This window comes from Macrobrachium rosenbergii, chromosome 7, assembly GCF_040412425.1.
Source record: "Macrobrachium rosenbergii isolate ZJJX-2024 chromosome 7, ASM4041242v1, whole genome shotgun sequence".
NCBI lineage: Eukaryota > Metazoa > Arthropoda > Malacostraca > Decapoda > Palaemonidae > Macrobrachium > Macrobrachium rosenbergii.
Genome location: NC_089747.1, coordinates 62,328,809 through 62,338,846, shown reverse-complemented (window position 1 = coordinate 62,338,846; position 10,038 = coordinate 62,328,809).

The following is a 10,038-nucleotide window of genomic DNA, read 5'->3' as shown; positions in this document are numbered from 1 at the left end:
TAGTCGAAATATTTGTATGACAAATATGTTACAACTTGAGTATAGATATTACATTGCAGTAACAATAGTATTGTGGTATTATTAGGCTTTCTTTTATTCTGTGATGAGGAGACAGCTCTGTCATATACTCCCCGAGAGTATATGCTGCATTTGCCAATAAGGCACGTTTCGTAGTAAGTGTGATCCGGTAACCTGAAGTGCTCTTGCAGTGTTATCACATTTTTTTATTTCTTGAAAGATAACTAAGAAAATCTCTGGTCTATAACGACTCCCTACCACCATACTACTATTGATCATGGAAAAACAGAGTGAATGAGATGACAGCTCATTATTTGCAGCAAAATGAAATCCTGATTTCAGAAAATCATCTAGAGTGAGCGAAGATACTCGTATAAAAATAAAGCGTTGAACATTTTCTTTCCGAATCTCTGGGCGTTTGCAGGAATTTTTCTTTAGATGCAGCGTTCTCTTTGTGAATTTCATAAACGCTACAAAAAAGATGGGATGCGTCTTTTTGTCGGACACAAAAAAATTTTAACTTCGTGCCATAGCACACAGGAAACGTCCGAGGAATTTAAATATTCATCATGCTTTTCAGATGCACTACAAAAATACATGACGTTCAGCGCGATTCATTTAGAGTTTTAAATAATTTCTTAGCAAGTTGCGCTGCATGGAGGCTTTAATTATTTCGTTTGAAAAAGCATGTCATCATTTTTCTCCCTTGATACAAACTTTACCTTTTTGAAATCCCCGGGGAAGAGGTCAGTTGGGTGCGACATTTACTTCTACGAATTAGACCCAGGCCTTTCGGTCAAAAATCCTTCCTAAAAATAACAGTTAGGACAAGAAATTTATTTAAACAAGATAATCCAATACCTTAAGAGAAGTATACGTGGATATATCCACGCATGATTCAAAATTTAAATATCATTCTCAAATTAAATATGATATGTGTAAATAAATGCACATGAATCACTTACTGTGACAATTGACGTAACCTGTACAAACGCTTATCGTATTCATATGAAAAAGAGACTATCGAAAATAGGATATGCCTGCGAAATATCTATCCAAGATTCACATATCAAATATGAGACGTGTGAATATCTGCTCGTTAATCACTTATTGATTAGTGTACTCTGTACAAGAGTTGTTTACATTTATGTGGAAAGTCAAGATATGAATACACGTATAAGTAAAAAAAAGTATATCTTAGTTTAACCAGACCACTGAGCTGCTTAACAGCTCTCCTAAGGATTAGATTTATTTTATGTGGCTAAGAACCAACTGGTTACCTAGCAACGGGATCTACGGCTTATTGTGGAATTCGAACCACATTATGACGAGAAATGAATTTCTATCACCAGAAATAAATTCTTCTAATTCTTTATTGGCCGCTCGGAGAGTTGAACGCTGGGCCAACAGCGTGCTAGCCGAAAGCTCTACCCACTCTACCAATGAAGAACTATATAAGGTCAAAACCCATATGATGAGACAGAATAAATAAAAAAAAGTAGTTTTGTTCATTCCTAAAACTTGCAGGAACATTTCTGCTCTTATTTCCTTCATGAATCATGAAGTTGTTACCTCCTGGGCAGACACCGCAAGAACATCTCCCTCTGGTGTCAGACCAGACAGATTCTCCCCATCTGCATTTTCGCAAGCGGTTGACTTCCATTCCAGGCTCCCCTCTATTACGATTCACCTGATAGTAAATCCTACTAAAGGACGCAGTTCCTGTCGGTAAGTAGGATTGACGACGCCCGAACGCTCTGGAAATCCCGAATGGGTAAATGATTGCGAAAGGAAGGGCAATACGCGAGGCTTCGTTATTAAGGATTTCCAAGGACTCAAACTTGAAATTGTTTGATAGTGTGAAATTAATGTTTCGTTATCATGAATGGTTTAGTATCTTAAGTATAGGTACTAAAGACGTTTTTTTATCGTAATTAAAACTAGTCAATGGTAGTTGGCCCCTTAGTCCCTTTTTCTAAGTCATAATTGTAAGAAATAATGTACTATCTCATATGCAAATACTTAACATCGACATTGAAATATATTTTAATCATGAAAACATAGCCTCAACACATGAGAAAAGTATAAATTAAAAACAGGAAGTAAGAGAGTACGTTCGAAAATACGCTGAAATTCAAATCCGAGATTGTGTATAATATATATATATATATATATATATATATATATATATATATATATATATATATATATATATATATATATATATATATATATATATATATATATATATATATATATATATATATATATATATACACGTGTGTGTGTGTGTATGTATATATATATATATATATATATATATATATATATATATATATATATATATATGTGTGTGTGTGTGTGTGTGTGTGTGTGTGTGTGTGTGTGTGTGTGTGTGTGTATTTATGCCAAAAGATTTACGCAAGGTTTAAATTAATGAAATTAAATGCACGTTTTTCATTTGCTTTCACTTAATTTGCAACTGAAGGAGAATTGCAACTGCCGAAAGAATATCAGACGGAAACCTTACAAGAGTTCTCATATGGAGAGCGAACTGCCTCTCTGTGATGAATCACGGTACGAATGAAAGATGACCATCTCATATCCCATGTGATTATTACCTTACAGTTCTGTGATTGACGACTTCAAGACTAAGTACTTTCAAACCGAATAATTTTTTCACTAAATGCAAACGTTTATTGAAAACTGGAATTAGATATATCATCGTCCCTGCTATTTAAAAATTATGCTATTCATATATCACTTTTTGATTCTCCATCTTATAGGCTGAATGGTTTAAGAAACTGCAATAAGTAAATAGATTTTGTCAGTGTAAAAAAAAATTGAGTGAGATCCCTTATATTAGAAAAAATCAGGTAAATAAATTCATTTTGTCAATGTAAATAAAAAAATAAATAAATAAATTTAGGAGACCAACTCCAGTCCACATATTAACCACGCAAAAATGAAAGAAAGAACCTGAGGTAATTTCCTAAAGCATGAAACGAAAATCATGTAATCCCAGTTAAAATGAGGAAGTCATTTCCTTATATACTTACAGTCTTATAGTCAAAGATCCTCGAGATATGTTGGAAAAGCAAGGCAAAAGCTTTGATTAAGAAGAAAACGAAAACTAAGGAGAAGTTGCACTTTCCTTCCTCATCTCAGATGAATCTTTCTTAGAACAAGATTTTTATATCCATGGAGTTTGCTGAGAGAAAGTCAACGGCGTTAAGAAGCACGGTTATAATCTTATCAAAACAAGGAAATATTTGTAGATTTTTTGTTTGTTTATGAGTGCTGATTTGATAAACCAAATGAGCATACAAAATAGGCTACTTATGCTTTATGAACTCCACAGTACACTTTTATTTAGTTCTTTTTAGGTGTAGGTTATGGTAAAGTTAAAGTGAACTTGATCTTAAAAGGCGTTAGTGGTTCAATGTCTGCTTATATAAATTAGCAAAGTATGAATTTGTAACACAACTAACACACGCTCACATATACACGTATATACAATATATATATATATATATATATATATATATATATATATATATATATATATATATATATATATATATATATATATGTATGTATGTGTGTATGTATGTATGTGTATGTATGTATGTATGTATATATATGTATATATATATATATATATATATATATATATATATATATATATATATATATATATATATATATATATATATATATATATATATATATGCATATACAATAAGAACTCAAGATTGGTATTACTTATCAACCAGTCAGAATTTTTATTATTAATATTCCTCAGATTTGCTGAAAGCAAATGGATGTTACAGACACCATTTCTTTCCTGATAGCAGAATCAAAGTAGCTAAACGACTGACACATCCTCATAACACATACATATTAAGCAAATTAATTCACAATATTTGAATTCTTAAATTAATGACAGATCGTATTCAGTGACAGATAGTCTTGATCCTGTGCGTAAGAACACAACGAATTACATATAATAGGATGAAAGTATATTTTGTAAAGCTCTCATAATTTTGGAAGGTCATTATAATAAGGATATTAGCAAAGGCTATCGTAACCTTTCAACTTAAATGAGTAATTATTCATTCCAACCATGTATTACTTCCTTCTAATAAATATCAAGAAATATAAGAACTTATTTTTGTGCATTTCACAAAATGAGTCTGAACTATTATAGCGGATACTCCGTTAATTTCTGAATCCTTAAGATGTTCCCTGATATTTATTCCATGCCATTAACTTTGATAACATAAACTCCAGATCGCTTTTTGGAGTCTATGCTATTTTTTATGCAAAAGACTCGTTCAATAATTAATTACCCTCGTTGGCAGCCAAACAGAACTTCGAAGAATGTAGCCCGGATGCCCTATCTCTCTTATTTGTTTTCTAAGGGCATGCTGGATTCATATGTTGAAAAGAAATGGCTCATTGAAGGTTCCAACACGGAGCGCGCGCACCTCTGCACACACACACACACACATATGCACCATACATTTAATTTTAAGACATCAAAGCCAGCCCAAATACCGCATCTACTATTCCGGCAACTATTATTATTATTATTATTATTATTATTATTATTATTATTATTATTATTATTATTATTTTATTATTACTGTATACATTAATTTTTTTAGAAAAATAATTCTATTCATCACATACATACCAGCGTATTATCGTCGATATAAATTAACATATTTGCTATATTCGTGTACTATCCGTATTCATCTAAGAAACCGATATTCCGTATTTTTCTTTTTTTCTTTTCATATAAGAGTAGGCCGTGGGTTCCACATCCAACAAAGACTTGATGGCCAGTTAGTTTATTTTTTCCTGAAAGTAAATATTTTTTCGTAATAGACGTAGACCAAAATTTATTTATCTGTATGGTCAAGGAGAATCAGCCTTTCCCTCACATCTCCCCGTTACACTGCTTTCTAGGAATACAAAGTCTCATACGTAAATAAACTCTTCACATCACATTGATTCCCAGCATTTGTTAATAGGTTATGTATGGGAAAAATGAGTTATTTGAATGAATATTCATGAAAACAATAGCCATGAAAGCTACCGGTTATAAATAAAGAGTTTTCTTGCCCTTGGCTGATCCACTGAATTTCCTATTGAGCAGCTATTGCACACATTTCGAATTAGTGGAGGGTGAACGATGTAATCCATCTCTACCGTGATGCTGACGACTGATATGAGAGTTATTTGAGAGGGTCTTCGTGCGTAATTGGCTGACACATAAAGCTTTTAATGAGGCCCGTAAAAGTAGTTCGGAGCGATGCAGTACTCTCCTTGGGGTCTTCATCTTCCATGCTTTACCAAGACCCTATATACGTATACCCTAATTACCAGCTCCACCTCTGTCCCACAGCGCCCCCCCACCACCTTACACTTATACCCTTCCTTTAAACCCTAACCACCACCAATCCCCAAAACCCCCAAACAAATGACCTCACATTTAACGGCTCTTTTTCGCCGGCACTCTACTGGCGGTGTGGGATTATAGGATTTGCGGCTTTACCAGGCTTGATAGTTTATTTCATGGATGAAACAACTCAATTCTAAGGCTATTTATGGGCCGCGGCTGCTATAAATGAGTTTCGGTCGTCTTTAGGGCAGTTCAGAGCTTGTTTGCAGTGTTGATCTCGATGTATGACTTCCTTCTGTGGAATGGACGTTGTTGTGTTTCCAGTGTATTTTCTGTATATTTTTTATTTTGGTTTTCTTTTCCCATTTTTAAGCTATTTACATTTCAAATTTGGGGAAATTTGAGCCTCTGCTTAAGAAAATGTTACCTTATGTATCTAGATTGCGCGTATTGTATTTGTATCTTCCATGTATATGGCCCTGAGCAGCAATAAAGAGTATTATTATTATTATTATTATTATTATTATTATTATTATTATTAGTCAGGGACCTCGTATCGATGACAAGGGCTGGAAAATATTAAATAATACTATGATTAACTCCACAGATTCGAAAAGCATAAGACGTATTTTTCCAACTTTTAAGGCATATAAATATTTTCAAAAGTGTACGGACGCAACTGCATTAAATTTACTCTCTGTTTGGAATACCATATGAAAAATACATCTGATCTAATAAAATAGTTATAGTATATCACAAAATCTTAAAAAACACAAAATATGCAAATTACCAAGCTGTCATTGATTTAGAATATTCTAAGAAAAGGCCACTTTATAAAATCTTGCCAATATCTGACGCACTAAAACAATAGTTTTATGTCATAATTATAAAAAAAAAGAAAAACAATAAATTCTGCAAATTACAAAAGATTATTCCAATGACTAAAAATCGTGGGGCCAAGAATCGCTAACGTGAGCCCAATATCTATTTCGGCAGTATTGCACCCACATATTTCAGGTGATTAGTAAATCTATTTATCTAACGCACAGGAACTAATAGTAATTTCGGCCGATAATATGAACCCTTAACCCACTTCAAATGCTTCCGAAATTTATATAATTTGCCGCACTTTCCCATTTCCCTAAAAGTGGATCCGAATTCGTGGTTATTTCAAAATTAAGGGACATTCATCCAAATTTATCCAGATTGACGCAGCAAATCATCGGGGAAGCAGCAGGTAAATAATTAACAATTTATATTTGGTTTATATTCCTTTTTTCTTTTGCTCCATAAGCGGATCTGCTTGTGATGGATCGTTGTGACAGTTAATAATCCTCCCGTCATTGTTCCACCGCAGTAATTATGGCTTCATTTGCGTGAAGTTATACGCATAAACCTTATCTACTAAGCTCCAGTGTGCCTCGGAATGTGATTCAGTGTAATTCCCTTTGTTACTGTGTTAGTGTTGGTACTCACATGATGGTATTTGATTATTTCAGTTAAATAAATACTATTTATTTTGTTCTGATTAGAGACTGTTTTCTTACATCTCACTGACTGTCCATTTGAGGTTTTCATTTCATCTTTTGATCTCCCTTTCTAAGTTTGTTTGTCTCTTTTGATCATATAACAAAACACACACACACACACAAATATATATATATATATATATATATATATATATATATATATATATATATATATATATATATATATATATATATATATATATACACACATGTATATATACACATTATATATATACATATATATTTAATATATATGTGTGTGTATATATACACATGCATACATATATATACTGTATGTATATATATATATATATATATATATATATATATATATATATATATATATATATATATATATATATATTCTTTTTATGATAAACCTTTTTGTAAGTAGAGCTATTGAATGAAATTTTATCCTAATACTATCCCCTTGAGAGAACCCTGAGGTTTAACCTTGTTTTCCCTTATATAGGCATACCTTATCAAAACTATAGGTTACCATTTCCATGAAAAAGGTCATATGTCCTACTTGAATACATAAATAAAGAAAAACCTCTCCTGGCGGCAGCTTGAAGAACATCTAAATTCCTATAATTGTTTTTGTATCTTTAAACAAGAAAAATATAACATGTAACATCCCTTTTTTTTCTATTTTGACCAGAGAAAGTTGTGGCTTAAGCTGAAGATCCAGTGATGGCTGCACTAATAAACAAGCAGGAAAATAGTTTTGATACCGATTCACACCCTGAGGAATTGACCGTTTGAAACGATATATAAATTCACAATGAACTGAACTTTACTAAGAAATTTTTACAATACTATTTAAAGCATCAGCAAAAGCACAAGACACAATCATTACGCCAAAGTGATAAAATTAGTATTTCAAGTGCTCGGATTTTTTTATATGTCTTATTTGATTTATTTCGATTATTTTCCAAACTATTTTGAATGATAAAAGAAAATTTCTGATTTTATAAACCTGTTCACTGCACGGGTTAGTAGAAGCTAAATACCATACTAAATATGTAAAACAAGACAAATGTTCATACACATTTCTTCTTGGCAAACTTGCATAAGATAAAAGGACCATATTAATTTTGAATATTATCTTTGTTACAATAAAATAATGTATGTTACGCTATTAAAAAAGTGACAAAAATTGGTGAAAATCATTGTTTTCTTATGTCTCTTAAAGTTATTTAGAGAGTGTTTTGGCCTTTTCTTATGGGGGTGGGAAGTAGGGGCCTGGAAGGTTGTTTGAATACCCTCATCTTTATAAGGTCGAATTCAATTAAATGAAAAGTGCCGGAGTTTCAGAATTTTGATACTTCGTACCTTTATATTTTCTTATCTGATACTGAAACAAGTTATCTTTCTTCACAATTTATTAGTGAAGCCTAGAACCTTTAGTACCATTTATTTATTTTCTGCTTTATATATTTCTCCTATTTTACCTGGACATAATAAAACAGATTATTTGTTAAATATTTTCCTTGGTGGGTTATTTTCTTATTTTTCTTGATGATCATGATTTTACCTTATCTTTCCTGATCTCTCTGAAAAACTTTCAGAGTACCTAAGGCAGTCTTCAACACACGATTTATAACGAATAACCCTGCGGAATATTTCGTATGAATTTCATCACATAAATCATGTTCGACAGAGTAAAATTACCACCAACAGTTATTACAGACAAAATGCTCTTTGCTCCCTTGAGCAAAACTGCATCTAGCCCAACATTTTCACTTGCATTTGTAAATATTCCCAGTCGACGGTGTACATGGTGACATAAGTATGATAATGAAACTGGACTGTACTGAAGCTATGTCGCACGTCTAATGGGTGTAATTACATTAGGCGAGGGCAGAATTCGTAAGTGCCCTAATAAAAGGGGATGTGCTACCCAAATGCAGTCTTAACTGTTACTGGGTGAGCTGTGAATAAAATCAGTTTCAATAGCGTTCGCAAATGCAAACATAGACTAATAATAATAATAATAATAATAATAATAATAATAATAATAATAATAATAATAATAATAATAATAATAAATAAGGTGTACTTGGGTTAACCTAAGGTTGAAGACCTTTCATTATATTGTCAAGAGTCGCATTAACACAAGTAACAAGACATCTGCGATAACTCATTAGCCATAAAATACTCAACTGGGCAAGATTTATTTTCATGGACTGATACTGAAATTTCAAATTAATCAGAATACAAAAACAAAGCACAAACTGTTTTTTTACGAAAAATCTGTAAGATCTTGAGATATTTTCATAGAAAAATAAGTTACTGATAAAATATGATTCCTCCCCTTTTTCATATCTACTGAGGATATACATTGAAAATTTTTAAATATATGACTGTTGTAATGTGTTTAATATTTACACATGTGATACGATGTTTTACAAATTTTCTCTAACTAAAATCTGATAACTCTTCAATGTCCAGAATTATAAAGCATTCATTTATATGGTTAATTAAATGCATATGAATAGAAAAACAATTTTTTTTTTCTAAGTAGAATTTTGTTGAAGAAATGTAGTGACATCAATCATCTCCAATTACTTGTGTTGTGTGTGTGAGTGTTTTTTTTTTTTTTTTTTTTGTAATTATCGAGCACTAAACAAAAGGCGTGTTTGAAAGCTCAGTAGTTGGAATTATAAATATTTCAAGGAATTTTTTTCATTTGAGTTTCTGTTCTTAATTTGTAAATATGTTTCACTTTCTTGATCAATTACCCATTCTTTTATAGTGCAATGCAATTACAAAATCGGTAGTGATAGGTTTAATAAATTACACTATATATTGTATATACTAGTTGGTACTTCTATTAATACATATTATTATTTCAGCAAAGAAATAAGTATTTACAAAATCATCTCTGCCTCTTTTAGGAAATTTAGCTAAGTGATTACAAAGTTTGCCGTTCATATCAGCGATATTTCTTTCCGGATGCCTACAAAAGCGTTATGCAAGAGATGAATTCTAAAGTAGGCTAATCAAAGGAAGCCTACCGTCCTAAATACTTCCGTAACTGAGTCTAGACGATTTATAAACAAATTAAATAGGGTAACA